Genomic DNA, 15,690 nt, shown 5'->3' with positions numbered 1-15,690 from the left:
CATAATGTAGAGAAACATCAGTGTCCATGACACATTAAATTAGGAGAATAATAACTATTCAATCATGCTAAAAGGCAATAATAACATTGTAGGGGAACAAAAAAGAGTTTAAAATATAAAATTAGGAGGTTGCATAGTAAAAGTGGGGTCGAACAGCTCTGACCCGCACATTGTTATCATGGGCGGGACTTAAATTTACATATCTGCAGTACATATCTAACTCTTGAGGTCGGCAACAATAAAGTTATTAAATAGTTGACACAAAGTAAAGAGCCATCAGTGTCCGTGACACTTTAGATTATTGTTTTCTGTATCAAACAAAATTATTGTTAAGCAGATTTATCATCCAAAGTTGATAGAACACAACCCCACTTAATCATGCTAAGAGACAATAATAACATTGTAGGGGAGCAAAAAAAAGTAAAAATATCCAAAATTAGTTGGTTGTATAGTAAGAGTGGGATTGAACAGCTTTGAGTCGCACATTGTTATCCCGGGCAGGACTCAAATTTACATATCTGCAGTACATATCTAAATCTTGACGTATATTGACAACAAATTCATTATAAAAAAAAAATGTACTTTGTCTTATTAAAATTTATTATTAGGTAGGTTGGCCTACGTTGACATATAGACTAGATTACCTTACTTTGTTAATGCAAAAACTTATATAATCTCTCCACTCTCTCTTTAATGTTCTGAGTTCATTAGAGTGATTCATTTTTTCTTTAAAAAAAAACGTCTATTTCACTTCAGAAAACTTATTCCACAAGCTACCATTGCCAAATGGCAACATAAGCATGTCAATTCCTTGCTAATCTCCAAACAGGAACTGATAAGTGGAAAGTTAAGGTTCATGTGACAAGAATGTGGGAGTCAATTGACTTGAATAACAACAACGTCTTAAGCATAGACTTTTTGCCATTAGATGTTCAGGTAATCGGGCACATTAGGCTTAAGATTGTTTTTAAAAAAAATAACGTACATGCAAAATAACTTTTTTTTTTTAATTCTTTATGAATAGGGAACTCACGTACATACAAAATTGGTATCGAAAATTTTTAAAGAATTTGACAAATTTGCAAAAGGAAATGTGATAGAAGGAGGAAAAATCTACCTCATTCAAAGATTTGATGTGATGTTAGCAACAACCTATCGGCCAGTGGTGCATCCATTTGTGATTCATTTGAAGCCAGAGATATTGATAGAATCAGTAGATAAAGAAGGGCATGAAATAGCAAGGCACAAGTTCAATTTTGTGGACTTCAAAAACCTTCAAGAAAGGGCTAAACGGAAAACTCTTTTATCAGGTTATATATTAGAACTTTATGCTTAAATATTTCATCTAATTTATAATTTCACATTAGATTAATCATTCTTTTCACTTGAGAAGCTAAATGATAGAACTTCTAATGTTCTATTTACGTCAACACGTAGATATTATTGGTGTCTTGAAGAGAGTTGGCAACCCAAAAGAAAAATCAGGATCAAATTTACAAGAGATCGTAATCATGGATAAGAAGTGAGTAAAACATTTATATCTTTAGTTAACAAAACAAATATATTGTTGTAACTTAATGAAGTCTACCCAATCTATAGCAGCACCGAAATAACAATTGCTTTGTGGGGTGATCTGGGTAAATCAATTCCAGAGGACATTATGACTAAGCATAATGTGATCACTATAGCAACTTCGCTGAATGCAAAAAATTATCAAGACACATATACATTGATATTGTTTACAATTTATGCTGGTAACGAATATTAATTAATATCAAATTATCATATTTGAAATTTCATCCAATAAAAAGGGTTTTTAATACAGTTTTTGTTGTAGACAAAATTACACTTTCATCTCTTAGCGGGACAAAAATCTATATCAACCTAGAAATTGACGTTGTTGCTGAATACAAGCGCAAGTGAATTATATATATATATATATATATATATATATATATATATATATATATATATCAAATTATTTTTTACCAAAAAATTATTAACATAAACTATATTCGTTAGCACTATAAATGAATGTGTTACATTGGGTTCAATTTCCTTTCCCTAAATTGCTTTGCGTATTTAGGGAATTGCGATTCATTTGCATTTTTTTTTCCTATTCCCATTATAATACATACTTTTTTTTTTGTTGCATACTAGCATCCGAGGTACATACATTTTCGTCGAGGTGGAGGGTCCCATTGAAAATCTTTCTGAAGAAGAACTACTTAGAGATAGAAGAGTGACCATAACTAAATTAAAGGAACTTGGAAGAGATGAATCACAAAACAGATCAAGCTATACTTGCTTTGCCATAGTAGACAAAGTATATAGTTTTAATTGGTTCTACAATTGCTTCAGATGTTGTAAGATAACTATCCCACAAATTGAATCCGATAAACCTTGTTCCAAGTGTAAGGTGGAAACAGAGAAAAGGTTGGTAAAATAAAACTTACGTATTTTACCTGTTTTTCCTTTATGTATTCAACTATATCCTTCAGCACATTCTAATTTCAAAGTAGGTATAAGCTTCGAATGTGTGTGAATGATTTCTCCGATATCACCACTTTTATCGCTTTCAACAAGCATGCTGAAGACTTGGTTATGAAGTCGGTCGAAGAGCTAGACCTAATCCAACATGCAAGCTAATTCAAAATTCATTAATATATCCTTTGAATATAAGTTGAAACATTTCTTATCCAAAAAATAGGTGAATGGTCTCGATGCAGTTTCAAGAGAACTTCAAAAAATTGAAGGAAGATCTTACATCTTTCAAGTGCAAATCAACGGCTTCAATGCCAAGGAAACTTTTGAATCATTTACCATTGACAAAGTTTACCCTGAAAAAACTGACTTAGATAGTCAAGTGGTTGAGAAAGTAAAGTTATGTTTTTTTTTTAATTTATTTTGTTTTTTTCCCCTGACAAAAATTTATTTAAATGCATTAACAATTATACATTTTTAACATAGGGAAATCAGCTCGCAATTGGTGAAATGGTTGGAAAAGATGGTTCAACCAACGAAAACAACACTGAGATACAACCATAAAAAAAAAAAAAAAAAAAATTCTAGGTAAATGAACAACACACACTTTTGTGTGTTATTATTTAAATATTCATTTCCTTTATTTGCTACCGGGGAAATATAACAACGTTTATTGTTTTTGACCTACATTGTAGAAGCCATCTATGAATGAAGAGTCAATTGTGTTATATCTGTATCTTTATTTCCTTATATGTCTACTGCAAAATGGAAAACGAGTGAGTACTACGGCAATCTCCATCCGATGCTGGGTTCATCTAATAAATGCTGAGGATTTTACTCTAGTCAAGGCATGTGGATCGGAGTGTTGTAATAATATTTATGTACATATGTTTATTTTTAAATAACTTCCTGCTGTAACCAAGTATAACAACCTTTGTACATGAGCTTCCCATCAATAAAATAAACTTATCTAAATATTAAAAAAAAAATATCAAATATATATATTATGCCTCCATCTGATCCATTTTTTGTTCCAAACTCTTACTTACAACCATAGTCCAAGAGTTCGAAATCTGCGTAATTCTGCGAAATCTAAAAAATAGAATTACGCTGCTTATTCCGTTATACTACAAGAACATTTCGAAATTTAGATTTTTCCTACAAAACATCTGGAATTACGAATTTCTCAAAAACCAAAATATTCAGCGACATTCCGAAAATTTCATCAAAATAACCAACTATACTTATGGCTAACTAAATGCATAGTAACTATCATGCAATAGCATTACACTTTGTGGGTGTACAAGACATGCGCTATCATATTCGTGTTTGATTGCTTCTTCTTATTATAACAATACATACTATTTAATTTTCTCAACATTAACATATGAATAATTATATTGTGCTGAAACACCTATTTAAAAGTTTGGTTATGATAAATCATGTTTTGAAATTATACATGTATTTTTTTTGTTTCTCAATATTTTTTTATAGAGACGTCTATAAATTCCTCACAATCACCCCTACAGCTTTAAAAGTTGACTCTTCTGCTTGATTAAGTTAAAAAAAAAACTACTTAAATGGTAATTCCTATCTCATAATTTCAAACTTGAATTTATCTTTTTTTTATCTCAAAAGGATGAAAAATTTTAACAAAAAACCAAAAAAAAAAGTAGTTTAGGCGTGACTTAGCATATGATGAGGTCCATTTGTTGGTGGGAAACAATCAAACAAACAACACATTAAAAAAATTGGTTTTGATTATTAAACAAGTGGAATCCATAATATAGAAAATATCAATTGACAAAAAAAATCCATTTATCAACCACTTGAAAAAAACAAAATTGGTAACTTATCGATTAATGCATATTAAAAAAAAAGTCGGAAGCAACTGACATTGTATCAACCATACGTTAATATTATTAAATAACACAAATTTTGAGATAAATAATAAACTTATATTATTTATATTAGTGGGGCATAGCCTTATAGAGCCTTCCTCATATCCTTCCGGTTCAAATTCAGTCGATCTATCTCCACCTCTAAATTACATATCATTGTCTCCAACATGTAGATATGTTCTTCACTTCGCAGGCGATTTCCATCGACCCATCGGAGATCAAATTCTTGGGCCTCTATAGACCTTTCAGAGTCATCTGATCTTCCTCTAGCTCCTCAACACACAGATGATACTGAGTTAGAGTTTTCTCTAACTGAACTATATGACGCTTTGTCTCTTCCAAACCGGTATCTGCAACCTTCTGTGTGGTTGCTCCTTCAGTTTCTTTCTTAATACTGCAACCAACATGAGTTCCAATATCCAGCCTTTCATTGTCAGCCACTAAACTAACAATCCTACTACTCTGCACATTTAAATATTCTTGGTACTGACGTACCACATCATCAAGGAGCAATTGAACCTATATAAAACATTTAACTTTAATAAATCAAACAACAAAGTAAATAAATAAAAATAAATAAAAAACCTTACAGAGGTTAATCCATTTTGAGCATTAGTAATTCTCAAAAGAAGAGCATCATTGTTCCTTCCCGAACAACCCAAACTCTATAACTAAGTAACGGTTGTTCCTGACTGCTATTTGGTTCAGAAACACCTATACTGCTTAGACAATCCCGACCAATAGCATGGACGCCCTTAACGCATGTTAAAGGCTCTTCCATCGCCTTGCGCTTCATATGTTCCTCAATAGCTTCACCCTTGCCTTTTCCATCACAGGAAAAAAAAACTAAGACATCAAAGAATTATATAGCTGTTTGAGGTCTCTCTCTCTCCCTTTGTCTCTTGCTACCTTTTTTTAAAAGTTTTTTTTTTTCTGGGGGTTATTTTAAAGATATTTAAAAAATCTTTATATATAAAAGTTCTGGCATAACTCTTAAACTTTACAATTAACAGGCCTAACATAAAATAGCCCAATATAGCATATATAAAGAAGAAGAAAAAAGAAACTACGCTTTGAGCTATAGCTTTTTCCATATCTCCTGCTCCTAATCTCGCACACACCCTTCTACTCAAACCCTTTCTCTCTTTCTCATATTATGATCGCTTAGAGAGCACCTGAACAGTTTATGTTTCGTATATACCCTTCCATTACCTTCACGCAACCATCGGACCCATGATGTGTTTTTCTTTTGCCCTTCTTATTTGACTCCTTCATAGTTATAGTAATTACAAGTGGGGATAAAAAATTTAAAAAAAAATAAATAAATAAAAAATAAATAAATAAAATAAAAAATAAAAAATAAAAAATAAAAAAAAAAAAAAAAAAACACACACACACACACACAAGATTAACAGTTGCTATAATTTAAGTTTGATTTACTTTGATCCATTTAACGGGATGCTTAAATACTTATAATATGTAGTTACTTCTTCCATTTTAAATTTTGTCCGTCAATTGAAGAATACCCGTTCTACATTTGTGTTATATAGTTGAAACTAAAGAATTGAATTTTAGCATATCCTTAAAAGCAAATGCATGAATCAAATTCAAACAATTTGAATTTGATTCCTTTTTGTTTGAATCCAGCAATTTAATAAAACACCATGTGTTACATAAATTATTATTTCCATTAAAAAAAATTGTAAACGACTGGAATTTTCATAAATATTCACTTTATTCATTTATGGGTTTGTAAGTTTTTTTATATTAGTATCAGTTGTTCTACATATAAGGACGCAAATTTTTTATTGTTTTTTTAAAAAAATTATAAAAACAAGGATATTACTATTGAATAATCATATTTTGCATTATAATATACAATGACATTCAAACGTTACTTTAAAGTTGAGGTTTTTTTAAAACAAACGATTTTTTGGGAAAAAAAATTAATTGATGGAAGATTACTAAGATATTGGTGCAGCTCAATAAAACTACCTACATCATTCTTTTTCATGTGATTTTATGGCATTTCTAAATAAATCAAACGAACTTCATAGTAATATTTGCGAAATAGTATATCATCATATATAGTTATGATAACTGTGAAAACAAACATATATATATATATATATATATATATATATATATATATATATATGTGTGTGTGTGTGTGTGTGTGTGTGTGTGTTATTTTAAAAAACAAAAAATGCAATGAAAACAATCAACAACTGTTAAAGACCAAGAAGGGAATATCTGTATGTTGAAGTAAACTCGCAAGGTTCTTAAAAAATGTGTGTTTTTAAAGTTAAAGAAAAGCTTAAATGCATAATTTAAAAAAAAAAAAAAAAAATTAAGCTGAAAATCTAGAAAACAACTACATATACTCCATTGCATATGATTAAGTTGAACACTTCTCCTATACAAGCCAGGTAACCCAATTAGTTGGGTTCAACAAAGGATCTATAGTTTCTATGACTACTAAGTCAGACACAACGACCAAAACATTAATGAGGTGAGGCCCAACTCTGTTACCCATGATATCTTCTAACACATTTTCAAACCCGAGTTCCAATGTTGTCTGCCACATTAAAAAAAATTAAAAATCATACAAAAGTTATTGCGATGGGCTCGAGAATTACATTATTGTGAAAGTGGGCCCCATTCACAGAACAGCAAAAGATTTTACTATATGAATCATACATAAAATCATTATGCATGGGCCCACTTAATTACAATTACTTATGGTGTACATATTTCACTGTAACTTTTTAAAAAATAAAACATATATTGAGACATACAAATTTGGACATGTAATTACTTTTAAAGTACTATACAAGCTCCACTATAAAATTTGCAAATATCATTTCATCATCATAAGAACTTTTCGTTGTACTAAAAAAAAGTCATTTTTTTTTAGAAAAGATGCAAGAAGGATTTGAAAACTTAAAAGTACTTTCATTTATGCATACAAAAACCGAGTCAAACAAAAATAAATCGTTCATAAATTCAAAGCAAACTGGTGTGAGTTATAGAGAGTGTATGAAAAATCATGTTGCTTCAATTGGTGGATATGCTAATGATGGTTGTTGCCAATATATGCATATAACTTCAATTAGTGCAACTGTTGTGAATGAAGATTTATCACTTGAATGTGCCGCATGTGGGTGTCATCGGAATTTTCATCAACAGAAGGTTTTTGGTCGGGTAAAATTAATCAAGATCGATTGTCAGATGCACTTGGTAATCATATTGGAGAAGAAGTTGGTATCAGTGGTGGTTCTAAGAGTGTCAAGAGTAAGAGGTTTAGAACAAAATTTACAGAAGTTCAATAAAAGCAGATGACAGAGTTTGCTAACATATTAGGTTGGAGAACAAAAAAAAGTGATGGTGTTGCCATTAGCCAGTTTTGTTTGAAGAATGGAGTTGAGAAAAATGTTTTTAAAGTATGGATATATAATAACAAAAGAAGAAGGTGAAGAAGAACCAACAACTAACCCTACACCTCTCATTGCAGTTGCAACATGAGCATTAAAACTACTATGTTGATCTTTTCTACTCAAAATATTAACTAAAACTGTTTAATTTTTTTTTTCTATTTGTTTTATATATTTTTAAACTTTTTCATATTAAATATTACACCTCGAACTCAAAGTTATTTGATATCTAATTCTATAGTAGAGAAAAATCCCCACCATAACCATTGACTCCATAAGTTTGTATTTTCTTAAGTTTACCGATAAAAAAAACATATACGATTGAGTGATTGGATAATCATATATGATTGGATTTTAAGAGCCGTATTAATTTTAATTAGCTTGATGTAAGCATTTAATAATTGATTGTTCTCTTAGAATTGTCAAACTTATCATGATTTAACTCCTTTTTCCTATGTTTTATTGTTATATTTTTTAAGCTCCATTTCCTTGCTTACTCAATCACAGTTAATGACTTTACTTTGGTGTCGGTTTTATTTTTAATTATTAACAATTTTATAGATTTTATATCGTGTAATATACTCAACGCAAAGTTAGTATACTGTCATGATGTATTATTTAGTACTTCAAACTAATCTAATCTTTGTATAACATATCAATAACTTATCATTCATTTTGTTTGTTTTAATGCAGAAATGAAAACAAAGGAATCAACCTCAATGAGACTATTGCAATCACTTCTTCTACAACAATACTTTGCTCTACCAAAAAGGTTAGTTGATCGACCCTAGACTGTGTTTTTTTACAGCTTCGAGCATGTAACTCATTGTGCTCTCGAATTGGTTGATACATATTACATGCATGATATTTTCATAAAACGAAGAATATACTTACAGTTACTTATGAATTTTTTGAGATGCCTTTTGTTTTACTTTTTGTTATTAATTTGCTGCCAGGAAATGCTCCACAATATATAATTTCTACGTTGCCAATGACAAATGCTTAGTAGAGTTTTCTTTCTATTGTTACTACTAGGATGGACGTTGATGACCTCCAAAGCGTAGAATATCATTGCCTTAATGTATAGTTTGAAAGTTGGTCATGTTAACTATTCGAATCTATGGCATTCACAGCCAATTACTGATATCGATAATGTCCAAACTGTTATGTCCATTTGTGAAGTTGCTTTGTAATTTAAGAAAGCATAGTGGAACTTATTGTCTTAAGTTTTTCAAAATTTCTATCGTTTTTTAAGCTATATACGCAGACAGCTTCATGTTTTGGCCTCGATCTGGAACATGCAGATAGGTATGTTAGAACCAAATAATAAAGAATTTGCAAATTGCTTGGTTAAGATAACTTACATCTACCGAAGAAATTAGCGTCAGTTACGCGCATATCACGCAACTTAAAACTAGACTATGGAATTAACCTTCTCTATCTACTTTACAATTCAAATTTCCTTTGAGACCCAACCTTCGCTTCTAACTCTCCATTAAAAAAATTTATAGAGCCCCACCATTTTAATTATGTCTTCATATTTTAATATTTCTTTGCCACTATAAAAAAAAATGCACCCTTTTATTTTTCTTCACACAATAATTATATTCCTCATCCATTCTCATTAGTCTTCCACATAACAAACTTTACTTCTCAATGACTTCAAATAAGCAGGTAATCCCTATCTCACCTCTGGTCCAAATAGATTACTTCGCTGAAGATGTCCTGCAAAACACAGTGGACCCCATGGAGGGGATCCATATTCTTCACGGGTGTATCAAAGCAATGTATGCACGGCAAGGATTTATGCATGCACAGTTAATAGATTTACAACAACGTCTTATAGTATTTGATGAAGAACAGGAACACTTTTTGGAGAACTACTCACTGTTCTTAGAGAACCACTCGCAAATTTTGGGGAGCCAAACACAAATTTTCAAGCACCAAAGAGACCTTCAGCAACAAATTCTCCAACATATAGAACAGCTTCACACTATTGTCACATCTTTACTTCCACATCCTCCCCGTTACAATCGTCCGCCTAGCCCTTCATAATCTAATTATGGCTCAACTTAAAAGTCTCTCCGTTGTTTTTCCTAAGATTCTTACTGACTATGTAATATTGATGTTATGCTACATCTTTGTTTTGTGCATTTATGTTTTTGAATATTGTACGTAATATATATATGTCAAAACCAAACAAAAACTTTTATTTAACACTTACGTTGCCCTTAAAGAAATACATATAACACTAACATCACCCCTTATATACAAAAATCCTCATATAGAATAATCAATATCACAACAACACTCATTACCACAACCATTGTTGGGGTTAAACACCGATACCAATCAATTCCCCACTACACAGATAACTTGTATTTGAACAATAACCACTCCAATCAACAATCTAAATATTCCCTACAACCGAACTAACATGCCCAACTCGCTAAACAACTATTAACAACAGATAATAATGTAAAGCAGTAAAAGCAAACCACAACACAAAGATATACCGTGGTTCGGCCAATGGTGTCTACTTCCACAAGAGTTTGTCCTTTTATAAAGTGGAAAGGAAGATTACAATCACTCCTTGCAGTCTCTCACCTTACTAGATCACTCCTCTCTCTTTACAGGGTAGTTTCTCTGTAAAGATTATCTCTCAATCTTGATTGCTTTCAAGATTGGGTTTCTCTCTCTTGTGTTGTGTATTTTCGTGTCTTCTGACTTAGTTAGGTTTTTCCAAAAACCCCAACTTGTATTGCAAACTCGCGATCCACAAAAATAGAATTCTCCGAAAAATAGGCATGGGCGCGGGGAGCCTTGGCCAAGGCCAAGTCGAGCGCGGGGCGCGCTGAAGTGCCTGGAGGTCGACCAAGGCATGAGTGCGGGTCACGCCTTGAGCAAGCCTATTCTGAGCACGAGTCGCGCTCAGGCTTATGCACGCAAGCATAACTCTTTTTCTCCTCATGTGAGGGATAACTCTAACAACCATCACAATCGACAACAAGGGTGATCTTCTTTTCATTTGGCAGCATTGGTTGGTTAGTTACAAGCAGTAAATTGCATCTCCTTACTAAAACATCCAACCCAGTCACATTTCAACAACTTTACCTGACCGATCCCAACATTTAACCAAATACATAATACCTCTACAATTTTCCTCCCTGCATCTTCGATTAAGGTAAGGACAAATTGGAGCTGTGTGGCCTTCTTGCTCACATAGCTAGCAAATCTAGAAAAAAAAAATAACAAAAAAACCAAATATCATAATTTAATACATGTCATGATGTCGTCTTTAATGATTTACTTCCTCCAGTTGTTAGCTTAATTAGGATTTGTTCCTAATTTAATATCAATAGAGTTGTGTAAATGAAGTTTTAAATGAAGTTATGTAAAATACCTTCGGTGCTACAAATTTTCAAAAAGGAGCTCTACCCATTTCTGCTAAACTTATCAACATAAGAGCAAGAGTCTGCCACACAAAAAAATAAATAAAGAAATAACTTCTAAGAAAAGTGTTGCTTAAACTTTTATAATACAACAAAAAAGAACAGTTCTTAATTTTTTTCCCCTTGGATGAATATGTAGATTTTTGACACATTTCATGAAGTTTAGTTGAGTTTGAACGGTCCAATTATATTATTACACTATGTCGATATACAACATGCATTAGGTAGACCACCCTTAATATCCAAGTACACAAATACTTTTTTCTATCAAACCTCTAGCGAATGACAATTTATTTGTGTTTTTTTTTATAGTGATTTGTCATAATTTTTTTAAAAATATCAAATTTAACTGTTGTTCTTTATTTTCCCCTTCACAAAGATATCTTACAAATAACAAAATGGGTTAAATTTGGAAAAAAAAATACCAAATTATGAATGGTTAAACTTAACACAAACAACCTCAACTAAATCAATCATTCTCATATATAATTAATTGCTTACTATATATTATTTTTAAAAAAAAATATTAATAAGAATAATAATAATAATATATGACAACATCCCATGAGATTTTCCAGAGTAGAGTTAATTTGAAGCGTTAACTTTTTAAATTTTAAATCAATTATAGGCACGATATATAAAAACACCCCAGCACACTAAGACAAAAACAGATCGGTCCATTTGTCTCCTACTCACGGACTCCCTCTTACATGTTAACATTCTCTCTTTCGTCTCTGATTTCTTAAAAAACTCCTCAACAATAGTACTTATCTTGCTCGCATCTCGTGGATTCCAACAACCAACCCCCGTCAGGTAATTGTTCTCTTTAACTTCTTACTCTTATTTTTAATCCGTTTTTTTTTAAAATATATTATCCTTTTGTTCCATCTTCTTCTTAATACATTTCCCATTTCGGACCATTATAACCTCTCTTTTTTTTTTTACTTAATAGTAACCTATTTTAAAAGATAAAGTTACCAATAAAACAATAAAACAGACATTGTAATCAAAAAAATAATAGTTTTCATAATAACAATAATAATTATAATAATAACAAATCAGATGTCTTATTTGTTCCAGTTGTTTAATGTAATATCTTTTATAACATTTTGAAATGATCATAATTAATATATTGAAACATGACGTAACCAATATAGATATATGTGGTATATCTTTGCCATGTTTAATCATTTTGCCAACACAATATATATTATTTTTTAATATATATTTAAATAAGTTTGATTTTCTATACATTCTTTTCAATATTATTTTGTTTTTTATAAAAAAAATATAACCATATACCATATATAGTAGCAATATGTACAATTTCTTCTAATATATATCATTGCAAAGTTATATATATTTGTACTGGTCATGAAAAAAAGATATAAATCTTTGATTAAAAAACAATATTTAAGATTTTTTTTAAAAAAAAAAAAACCTCTGATATATCTACCAACTTATTATCACTCATAGGACTCAAATTTGGGTACCAATGGGAAATATGTTGAATTTGTTCCAACTGCTTAATGTAATTCATTTGATTACAATTCAAACTGCTTATTATACAATGTTATTTGCTGATTCTTTTATTTGTTATAGTTTATAATTGTTCGTATTGTCTTCAGTCTGACACATAATTAATTTATTTAACTTTTGATATATTTTTTATGATTAACAACAGCGACGACCATGAGCAACAGATTTGATATTGATGAAAGGGAGATTGAAGATGCAAAAAAAGTTATAATATTAACATTGATTATTTGTGCTTTATTACTATTATGGAAAGTGGCTTTAGGGGTCTAGGCCTAAACAAATATATGTAAATTGTTTAATTGTTTAACGTATGAATGTTTTTAATTCAATAAATATATTTGATCATGTCATTATATTTTGTAGTAAATGTATTTTGTTTTTGAAATTTTTTTATTATATCACTGTAGTAAATATTAATATTTATCTAACTAACTCTACCTAGCTTTTATAAAAGCCCTATTTACAATTTACATATTAAATGCATTAATGGGACAAGTGTAACTAATAATTAGTGCTATCAGGGAATTCAAAGCATTTGTCCCTATAAAACCCCACCTCATTCTTCAATATGATTAAGCTTTCTACTAAATTATAGTTTAACCCATTCCATTCTCCAAAAAAAATATTATTAAATTTATAATCATAAAAACACGGTCTTCTTAAGTTTTTGAAACTCAACTATGTATGATCACATTCCCTTTAGTAAGTTTTTTTTTTTAAATCTACGTGCAAAGCACGTGCACTTATGCTAGTATATATAGGGGAGGGATAGAGCCACTCCTATTATTAGAGCCACTCCCAAGCCAATCCTAAAACCTACAAAGCCATGTCTCATCCTACAAGTTCAATTAAGGGCTGATATTTGTAGATATGATCTCCCCACCATAAATAACATGCCTACCAAATTTCGGCTCATTCAAATATGTCTGGACCGTTAGATAAATGTTTAAAATTGAACACTAGTTTTCGTAAGGTTGGACATATCCAAATAGGATGACATTTTATGGGCATGCTATAGCATTGTGAGAATATCATATCCACAAGAAATGGGGTCTTCATTCAATGTGTGTAAGTGGATGGAGTGGCTCGGGAATGGCTCTATCCCTCCCCATATATATATAAACCACATCATATTCAACCAATGAATACTACACCATAACAGTTTTTTTGTGACGCCTATTTGGCGTCTCAATTGGTGTCACAAAAATTTGTGATGGTATTTTGGCGTCAGTAATTTTGTGACCGCATTTTGGCCACAAATTTGTGACAGCATTTTCACATTTGTGATGGCATTTTGGCATCACTTTTTTTGTGACGGCGTTTTGGCGTCACAAATTTGTGCGCCATTTTAGATTTGTGACGGCATTTTGGCGTCAGTAAACGTGTTTTAGTTTAAAAAAAAAATATTATTATTATTTTGCTATATAAGCAATCATTTTGCAGTCTTGTACCCTGTAGTACTGTTCAAGAGACAACTTATTTTAAAAACAATTCAATTAATCCACAAAATACACAAATATACCTTCAACAATTAAAATTTTACTATAACTCAAAATTGTCAAATAATCCATTTCACATTTCAGAAATAGTCTACAAAGTACATAAAGATGAACACTCAAAATTTACTCTATATCTCTCAAAATTATTATCAGATAATTTTCACACTTCTGCAATATACAACTACAAGGTACATCTTCTTCGCAAGTATCCAAGGTCTAGTATAAATGAAGCACCTTCAAAGCTCCCATCAAGTGAAAAGAACTAACTCTTAACTTTCCCTTCACAAAGAAAGAAGAAAACGAAGAAAACTTTATTAATGAACTAATAAAAGAAGAGAAAATATATATCTCACCTAAGTATATATATTGAATATGACAATTGCTAACCAAGGACAACACATAAGGTATGCTGAAAACTTAATAAACTCTTACGGCCAGTAAAATGATGTTTAGAGAAGCAAATGCACCTTTACATTTAGTGTTACCAATATACAAAACTTTATTTACACACTTCCCTTATTTTGACATCTATGGATCACTCATTCGAATGACATGAATCCATATAGTCAAAATCCATTAGCAGTAATAGAAAGGATAAACACAAAACAAAGAAACAGTAGGGAAAAAAGAATAGCATAAACCTAAACTAGCAAAACACAAAGAAACCTAAACTAGCAGAGACACAAAGAAACTTACAGTTTCTTGATGTTTAGCATTCTTTCTCCAATGTATGAAGGGATTGGGCCAGTAATTGAGCAGCTTCTTAAAACCCTTCGCAAAAAGGTAAAGCTTAGTCCTTTACGAGACTAATAGTAAGATTACACAAGAAATATATATCCACAACTCAACTTACAATTCTTCCAGTTTTGTCAGCTCTTGCAGATCATGAAAATCCATACTCGATACATTCAGGTCAGATATCCTCCTAAAACAAAATTTTGATCAAACAAAATGGTTAAAAAGATAATTAAAACTATCATACAGTGACAAAAGGCTTTCCAGTTATGTTAGGTTTCTCAAGAGATAAATGTTAGGAGGAATAGGACCCTCCATATTTGTTCCTTGCATATCTCTGCATTGGTCCACATAATTGTTAGTAAATTATGCAACATTTCTCAAAACAAAAGTATGAGATATTGAAAAAGGCATACACTCTTCTCAATCTTTAAAATGAGTAATGAGTAATGAACCAACCAAGCTGACTTTAAAATACAAAAGAAAGAGGCATACGCTCTTCTTAGTCTCACCTTGATTTCCAAGCTCTGGAGGAAGGGGTCCTCCAAGATTATTGTCTTGCAAGAACTTGTAAATAATTTAAGTTGGGTTAGTATAGTATAATTGGCATTATACGAATTTACTCTTACTCATTTTGGAATCTTAC

This window comes from Coptis chinensis, chromosome 2, assembly GCF_015680905.1.
Source record: "Coptis chinensis isolate HL-2020 chromosome 2, ASM1568090v1, whole genome shotgun sequence".
Classification (NCBI taxonomy): domain Eukaryota; kingdom Viridiplantae; phylum Streptophyta; class Magnoliopsida; order Ranunculales; family Ranunculaceae; genus Coptis; species Coptis chinensis.
The sequence above is the reverse complement of the archived record's forward strand: the minus strand, read 5'-3'. Positions refer to the sequence as shown.